We start from the raw sequence: 7,996 nt of genomic DNA, 5'->3' as shown, positions 1-7,996 counted from the left end.
CCTTCTTTTACGGGGACACAAAACAACTGGATGTCTTTACCGCCACCTAGCGCATCGGAGTTCATAGCTAAATAATAATTTTATATTTCTCAATTCATGAATTTACATGAATATTTATCGGCCAGGAACCAAAATTGTCCAAAACATAAAATATTAATTCAAGATCAGTAATGCTTTATATCGGAGGATTTGTTTGTTGATTTCATATTATCTACCGGCGCCGTGGCTTAGATGGTTAAAGCGCCTGTCTAGTAAACAGGAGATCCTGGGTTCGAATCCCAGCGGTGCCTTTTCAGAGCATTTAAGACTCACCAACGGGATCTATGTCATTTTATCCATGATACATTACTTTCGTTGAAACCGTACAAAAGGCAAACAAACTTCATAATATAATTTATGTTTTACTGAAATTCTCTTCCTGAAGCTTTTATTTTGAAGGTTTTGACAGGAATATGTTGATCACCACCCATACAAAGTCCACAAAACGGACGATTCCTTTCTGAACAACACGGTAGGCGGTTTTTTTAAAGCTTACAATTTTTTGACTGTTTTGACAGTGAAATTGTTTTTACTTGGTGGAAGTAACTTTTCAATGCAAGTGTAACTTTTCTATTTCAGTTTCTTCCAAATGCATTGTCATCGTTGCGTAATTATTGTGCACTTGGTTGTTTTTTTGCACTATTACAAGGTCTCACTGACTTTCCAGGTCACTGTGTCCACCTAACGTGTGTGTGTGAGTGTGTATCACTGTGTCCACCTAACGTGTGTGTGTGTAAGAGAGTGTGTATCACTGTGTCCAGGGGCGGATTAAGAAATTTTGGCCCCCTGGGCCTGACATGGTCTTGGCCCCTCAACCCCCCGCGCGTGTGGGCGCACACACACGCACGCACTATGCAAGAAATACTGTATACTGTGAACAGACATGCACACTGTACTGTACAGAAGAGTGCACATACTGCACACACACTATTAGGTATACCACACAGACACTGACAAGCACAGGTTTCACACAGACACAGGGGGAGGGGATAAATGGCCTAAAAATAAACATTTTTGAAAATGATTACGCCCACTTCAGTGATGGTGCATTGGGTCATTTGAGAGATATTATGTATTGGAAGTTGGTAGCTATCATGAAATAAACCCCCCAACCCACCCAAAAAACTAAATCGGACATGATTTTTGCCCCCTTTTCCTCCCTTCTATCATTAAAAATAAAATAATATCTTAGGAAAACACATTGGCATAACGGCAGCTGTGCAGCAAATTGAGGCTCAAAGTCTGTATCTATTTGTGGTTAAGCTTGAGGAGAAGGAGAAAGGTAAAATGATAACATGCATCGGAGAGCACCACAAAGAAAGGTGTAGGCCAGTTCATGGTACAAGGGCTGCATGCAGGTCAAGATAGCCCATTTCCAAGAATGCTATAGTGGCTGGACAGGCACTGGACATGTCCTGAACTCAGTGTCAGACGTGGCTGCCGAATACTTGGATGAAGTGAAGCAGCTGACAGATCTCATGCTGCCCCATCTGAAGACTGTCCTGGCCAGGCAGAGGATGGATGAGGAGACCTTCCCAATGGACCCTGTCAGTGAACAGGCTAGTAACATTGATGGCACCCCTGTGCACAACATTGGGATGGAGAGACAATGTGGCAAGGTGGACTACAAACTGAAGAAGTTGGGCACACTGAACGCAGTCAATAGGTCAATAATTTTACAGAAGAGCCAGGAGCTTCAGAGGTTTCAAGGCAGCAGCACAAGCAAAAAGGGAGGTTGAACTCAACTGGAGTAAATTCATGAAGGCAAAATTCGAGAGTAGGGCAGATGAGAAACAAGAGATGGCTCAAAGAAAGGAGAGTAAGAGACTAGACATGCTGGACACACTGAAATCTTTTGATGGCCCCTTCACGATAGTGGGGAAGTTGAAAAGTTCCTTGTGGATGAAAGTCTGCACAAGAATGCAAAGCTGCAGAGAATGAAGCTTGAGGTTCAGTTCGCCAGAGAAAGCACCAAGCTTCTGCCTAAAGTCAATCCTATCTTCACAATCCAGGTGACACTTCCCAGAAATGGCAAAAGTGCAATTCTCCAAGTCATAATGGATACTTAGAATTTTATGGTGGTGGTAAGTATTCATGAAAACAGGTAGCCTAACATTAGTGAATGGGTGAATTCTGGAAATAACCTAAAAATCTTACACAGTGCACCTTTAAGCAAGGGGTTTCTTTCGTGCTTTCAATTTTGCAAAATCATCCACCACATCATTGAAGTCCAACTCTCTTGTCAGCTCACTCTCAATTTCCATTAGAGATAACGCATTTAATCTTTTCTGAGTCATTCTTGTGCGCAGCTCATTTTTTACTCTTGACAAAAGAGAGAATGAGCGTTCTCCCTCACAGTTACTGACCGGTAGAGTGAGAAAAATCTGTAGCGCAATGTATGTATTAGGAAACGTAGGCTGTAGTCCAAAATGTATTATTGTTTTGAGCAGTCCTGAAGGGGTCCTCTCCTCATCAGTGTTGTTGAGCTGTATAAAAGATTTGAACTGTATAAGCTCCTGTCCAAGACTTTCATTGAGGTCAGATGGGTATGATTCAGTGAGAATCTTGGCCTTGTGAAGGACTGAAGCATTGGACTCTGTATCCAAAGAGAAAAGGACACTGAACAAATTGTTCAGATGTTTGTAGGCCTCCAGACGGTGATTAAGGCTTGAACTCAGTTGATCAATAGAGGCAATAAATGTCTCTATTTGAAACAGTTGCCTTCCCTCAAGCACAACATCTGGGGATGCTGATTCATCAGCAAACTTTTTACGTTTCCTCGTCCGTTCAGCCCTGTAAGATGGGGTGCCACCCAACATGTTTAAGGCTTTCTGCTCAAAATGATCAAATAGATCTCTTTGGGAGAGAACAAAGGTGCGCAGAGATTCCAGCAATCTAACTGCTGTACCAAGGTCCATGTCTGCTTTTTGAAGTTGCAGACTTGTGGCCTGAAATCTGGACAGAACAGTGTCCCAAAAGCCTGCCATGAAGGCCATCTCAAGTGAATCCAGCTTCCGCACTAGACTGTCAGCTTCAGTTCGTGTGTCTCGTTTCTCTGTGTCATCAGTGGAAATAACCTGTAGTGCTGCTTTTATTTTACTGTAGTTCTGCCACAGTGCTTTGGTAGATTCTGCACGGCAACTCCAACGCGTGTTGGATAAAGCTTTAAGTGTGAGATCTATGTTGGAATTGCCAAATACCCTGTCCCATCGGTGTGTGGATGCAGTTGTGAAGTTGTAAATAGACTGAATCAAGTCAAAATACTTAGAGACTTCATTTCCACATCTGTCAATGCTGTTGACTCCCACCAAATTCAAAGAGTGAGCTGCACATGGAATATAGTGTATTAATGGGTTGCTTTTCTTTAAGTGAGCCTGCAACCCATTATACCTCCCTGACATGTTGCTGGCATTATCATAAGCCTGCCCCCTGCAATTTGACAGCTCTAACCCTAGATTTTCCAACACAGACATGACACAGTTAGCCAAACTTTCACCTGTATGGCTAGTAATGGGCTCAAAACCCACAAAGCGTTCAACAACACTGCCCTCTTTGCTAACAAAACGGAATATGAATGTCAATTGGTCCACATGAGATAAATCTGGGGTTGAATCCACAATGATAGAGTAGTATTTGCTTGCTTGCAGTTCATCTGCTATAGCCTGTTTGGTTTTTGCACCCATCAATTCAATGAATTCCTCACAAATGGTGGAGGACAGATATGAGGTATTACCTCGACCCATCTGCCCAAACTTTCTGATGTGATCCTTTAGAAAGGGATCAAATTCAGCCAGGACCTCCAGAATACCAAGGTAGTTCCCATTGAGAGGAGACCCTAACGATTCATTTTTACCCCTAAATGCAAGGCCCCTTTCTGCAAGGAATTTAATGACTGCAACAACTCTTTGTAACACCTGCCTCCAATAGCTGCTCTCTGCCTGAAACTGTTTGAACAGGTCTGCATCAACTGTGGCACCTTTGGCGCGGTTCAAGACTGCTTGCATGCAGGTTATGTGCTCAGCACTTCGCTCATGTTCACCAAATCTTTCTGAGTGTTTCCAATCACAATAGCCTGTCACAAAAGAATGCGTTTTTGGGGAAAACAGTTTGCATGCAAAGCAGTAAACATTACCAGTAGAGGGAGAGTACATCAGCCACTCTCTTTGTACTCGTTGTCCATTGGGCAAGTGTGAAGTAAAATGTTCATTGTTTAGGCATCGGGTTTTGCCTCCTAGCCCACTGTTCCTCACAGAAGCTGGATAATGGCTGTGACGGTTGTGAAATGATTTTGCACCTCTTTGAATAAGAACTTCCTTCATTGACTCAGTGAGGGTCTCAGCCCATTTAGCGGGATCACTAGGTAGAGTTGTCACTGTAGATGGTGTTGAAGAAAGATTCAGCTCATTTTCTATGCTGTCCAGAGGTGCAGTGACCTCACATTCATCCGAGCAACTGGCTACTGCTGAATTGGTTGAATCATAAGCATCAGAAGCATTTGGTTCAGTGTCTACACTTGTAGTGGTCTCAGGATCTTGGGAGCTACATGCTAGCTCAGGTGCATTGCTAACCTTAGCTGAATTTGCAGTAGCATTTATAGAATTGCTTTCAGCAGATGTCTTTGTACTGAAGAAGCTGGAGATATTTGGAACACTCTCAAGTAAAACTGATTCCTTTTTTTTCTTTTCTTGCTGAATTTTTTTTCTAGCTCCTCCACTTAAACGTTTATGATCCATATTTCCCTTCTTTCTTTGCACATTGGCTCTTTGCCTATCACAACAGATAAACCAACTATGTGTGTGTGTGTGTGTGTGTGTGTGTGTGTGTGTGTGTGTGAGTTTGTTTGTGTGTTTATGATCGGTGCTGCTTCCTTCAAGTGTGTGAGGTGATTTAGAAAACTAGCAACCCAGCATCAACACTCCAAAGCAGAGAATAACAGCTTACTAGCATAGACAATTGAGAGCAGAGAATCAACTGATTCGTCTGATAGACAGCAGGAGAGCAGAGTGGTCAGTGATGATCGAATCAAGAAAATGTCTAAATGGCAAGGGAACAGACTGATTTGTACTGAGGAGAAAGAGAGAGAGAGCCAATTACAGTGAAATATATTCCAAAAGAGCCAAGTGACTAGCTGAAGGCAGGGACAAATGCCTTGGAGTGACCAACAAGAGTGCAAAGTACCAAATGGCAAAATGTGGAAAGACCAACAGGCAGATCTGCTTTTACCTCTTATCTTCACAACCAAAAAGTTGCTAAATGATGTTTTCAGTCGCTAGCCAGGTATGGCCAAAAGACGCGAAATCTAGCGGCAAAGTCGGTCAATCACACTGACAGTGAAACAAATATTTTGAAAAGATAATAATTGTACACCTTTGTGCACTTTAGTCTTCTATCTAAATATTTTCACAAAGGACACCAAGGCAGCTTGCTAGCTATGATGGGAGCAACAATGTCTGATAGACAGCAGGAGAGCAGAGTGGTCAGTGATGATCCAATCAAGAAAATGTCTAAATGGCAAGGGAACAGACTGATTTGTACTGAGGAGAAAGAGAGAGCCAAGTACAGTTAAATATATTCCAGAGCCAAGTGACTAACTGAAGGCAAAGACAACAGCCAGATACCTTAGCAGAGACCAACAAGAATTCAAAGTACCTAATAGCAAGATGGCGAGACCAACACAATAAATTGTATTAGGATTTAATTTATTAACGTTAATCTTAACAGCCAAAAAGTTGCTGAATAATGTTTGTAGTCGCTAGCCAGGTATGCCCAAAACAAGAGTCGCTAAACCTAGCAGCAAAGTTGCTTAATTGCAACACACTCTAGGATTCAGGGGAATTAAGGATAATAAAGATATTAATTGTACAACTTTTTGTACTTTTTTTCTAGTTTTTTGAGTCGCCAGCCATGTATGGCCAAAAGTCGCTAATTGAATGCCAACGTTGCTTAATCGCCAACACACTGGGACTCACTGAAGGACTGACTGAATAAAAAAGATAATTAAGATAATTGTGTACTTTTCTCTTCTGATATTTTCTCTAAGGACCCCAAGCTATCTGCAAGCAGCAATAATGTCTGACAGACAGGAGAGCAGAGTGGTCAGTGATGAATGGCAAGGGAACAGGCTGATTTGTACTGAGGAGAAAGAGAGAGAGAGAGCCAATTACAGTGAAATATATTCCAAAAGAGCCAAGTGACTAGCTGAAGGCAGGGACAAATGCCTTGGAGTGACCAAGAAGAGTGCAAAGTACCAAATGGCAAAATGTGGGAAGACCAACAGGAAGATCTGCTTTTACCACTTATCTTCACAACCAAAAAGTCGCTAAATGATGTTTTTAGTCGCTAGCCAGGTATGGCCAAAAGACGCGAAATCTAGCGGCAAAGTCGGTCAATCACACAGTGAAACAAATAATTTTAAAAAGATAGTAATCGTACAATGTCTTGTACTTTTGTCTTCTTTCTTAATATTTCTCAAAGGACACCAAAATGTCGCTATCTGCAGGCAGCTTGCTAGCTATGATGGCAGCAACAATGTACCTTAGAGTGACTGACCAACAAGAGCTCAAAGTACCTAATGGCAAAATGTGGAGAGACAGACACAATAAATTGCATTAAGATGAAGAGAACTGTTGCTATTATTAATCTTAACATCAACCAGAAAGTCGCTAAATGTCACCAGCCAGGTATGGCCAAAAGTCGCTTAATTGGCCACACACAGTAACAGAGAAACTAACAAAAAAAAGATCATAAAGATAATAGTTGTACAACTGTGTGTACTTTTGTCTTCTTTCTAAATATTTTCCCAAAGGACACCAAAATGTTGCTATCTGCAGGCGGGAGCGTGCCTATGTTCCCCGGGTCCTATGTTCCCCGGGTCCTATGTTCCCCGGTTGTTCCTGGGTCATTGTATGCGACCGGGGAACTTAGGACCCTTTTTCTAAAAAAGGGTCCTATGTTCCCTGCATTGTATCTGGCGAAATTGCGAAATTGTGCCCTGACCAAAACCATCCCTAAACCTAACCTGTCACAGGGCGTTGTGGAGCACTTTTTTTTGGCGAAATTGTGCCCTGACCAAAACTATCCCTAAACCTAACCTGTCACAGGGCGTTGTGGAGCACTTTTTTGGCGAAATTGTGCCCTGACCAAAACCATCCCTAAACCTAACCTGTCACAGGGCGTGCGGCAGCAGATAGAGCAACTCAAACGCGAACTTCCTTCCTTCGACAACTTAAACGCGTCTCTGTCATGCGTGTCTGCGTGCGTCTTACTTAGTCGCGCATTGGAAGCAGCGGGGAACATAGAACCCTTTTCTGGAAAAAGTGTTGTACGTTCCCCGCAGCGGGGAACATAGAACCCTTTTTTTTAAAAAGGGTCCTTAGTTCCCCGGTAGAGGGGAACATAGGACCCGGGTAACATAGGGACGGGGAACATAGGGATGACCCGCTGCAGGCAGCTTGCTAGCTATGATGGCAGCAACGATGTCTGCCAGACAGGAGAGAGTGGTCAGTGACGATCGAATCGAGAAAATGACAAAATGGGTCAAAGACCAAAAAGTTATTAACTGACAGCAGTGACAAATGTCAGACTGTAAACTTTCTCGAAAGAAAAGGACAAAATGGGAAGATGCTGATAATAACAGCAAAATGGAAAATATAAGAATTTCCAAGTAATGCTCAACTCAAGTGTGTGTGTGTGTGTGCGCGCGTTAAACTTCTTGTTGAATGATTTCAAATTATCTCTGAGTCTGAACTGAGGGAAAGGAAACCAAATTTTGAGCAGTCTCTCACGAGTTCAAAATACCAAATGAGGAGATTCTAAAAGAACAGACCGGTTTATGAAAGACTTGATGGGGGAGGGGCACAGCTAAGAATACTTGAGTGAGATTCTGTGATCCAAATTCGAGATAGAGCTTTTTGATAATGATAATTTGTCAGAGTAAGGTTGTGTAATCAAAATTTGA

The 7,996-nt window shown here is 42.4% G+C and overlaps 1 protein-coding gene and 1 non-coding gene across 3 annotated transcripts in view; both read left to right on the top strand.

Annotated features, from left to right (window-relative positions):
- Positions 1 to 216: 216 nt before the first annotated feature.
- Positions 217 to 290, top strand: trnat-agu (transfer RNA threonine (anticodon AGU)). Its single transcript has one exon. It is a non-coding gene; the product is annotated as a tRNA-Thr (tRNA).
- An 89-nt stretch (positions 291 to 379) lies between these two features.
- The window catches only part of cmbl (carboxymethylenebutenolidase homolog (Pseudomonas)), a 10,682-nt gene continuing 3,065 nt past the window's right edge, over positions 380 to 7,996 (top strand). Inside the window, exon 1 of one of the 2 annotated variants that reach the window (XM_062021111.1) lies at positions 380 to 511. The gene's annotated coding sequence lies outside the window, so the exon portion shown is untranslated. The remainder of the gene's footprint in view (positions 512 to 7,996) is intronic. The other variant, XM_062021112.1, reaches the window with a different exon arrangement.

This window comes from Entelurus aequoreus, linkage group LG15, assembly GCF_033978785.1.
Source record: "Entelurus aequoreus isolate RoL-2023_Sb linkage group LG15, RoL_Eaeq_v1.1, whole genome shotgun sequence".
NCBI lineage: Eukaryota > Metazoa > Chordata > Actinopteri > Syngnathiformes > Syngnathidae > Entelurus > Entelurus aequoreus.
The sequence above is the reverse complement of the archived record's forward strand: the minus strand, read 5'-3'. Positions and strand labels throughout refer to the sequence as shown.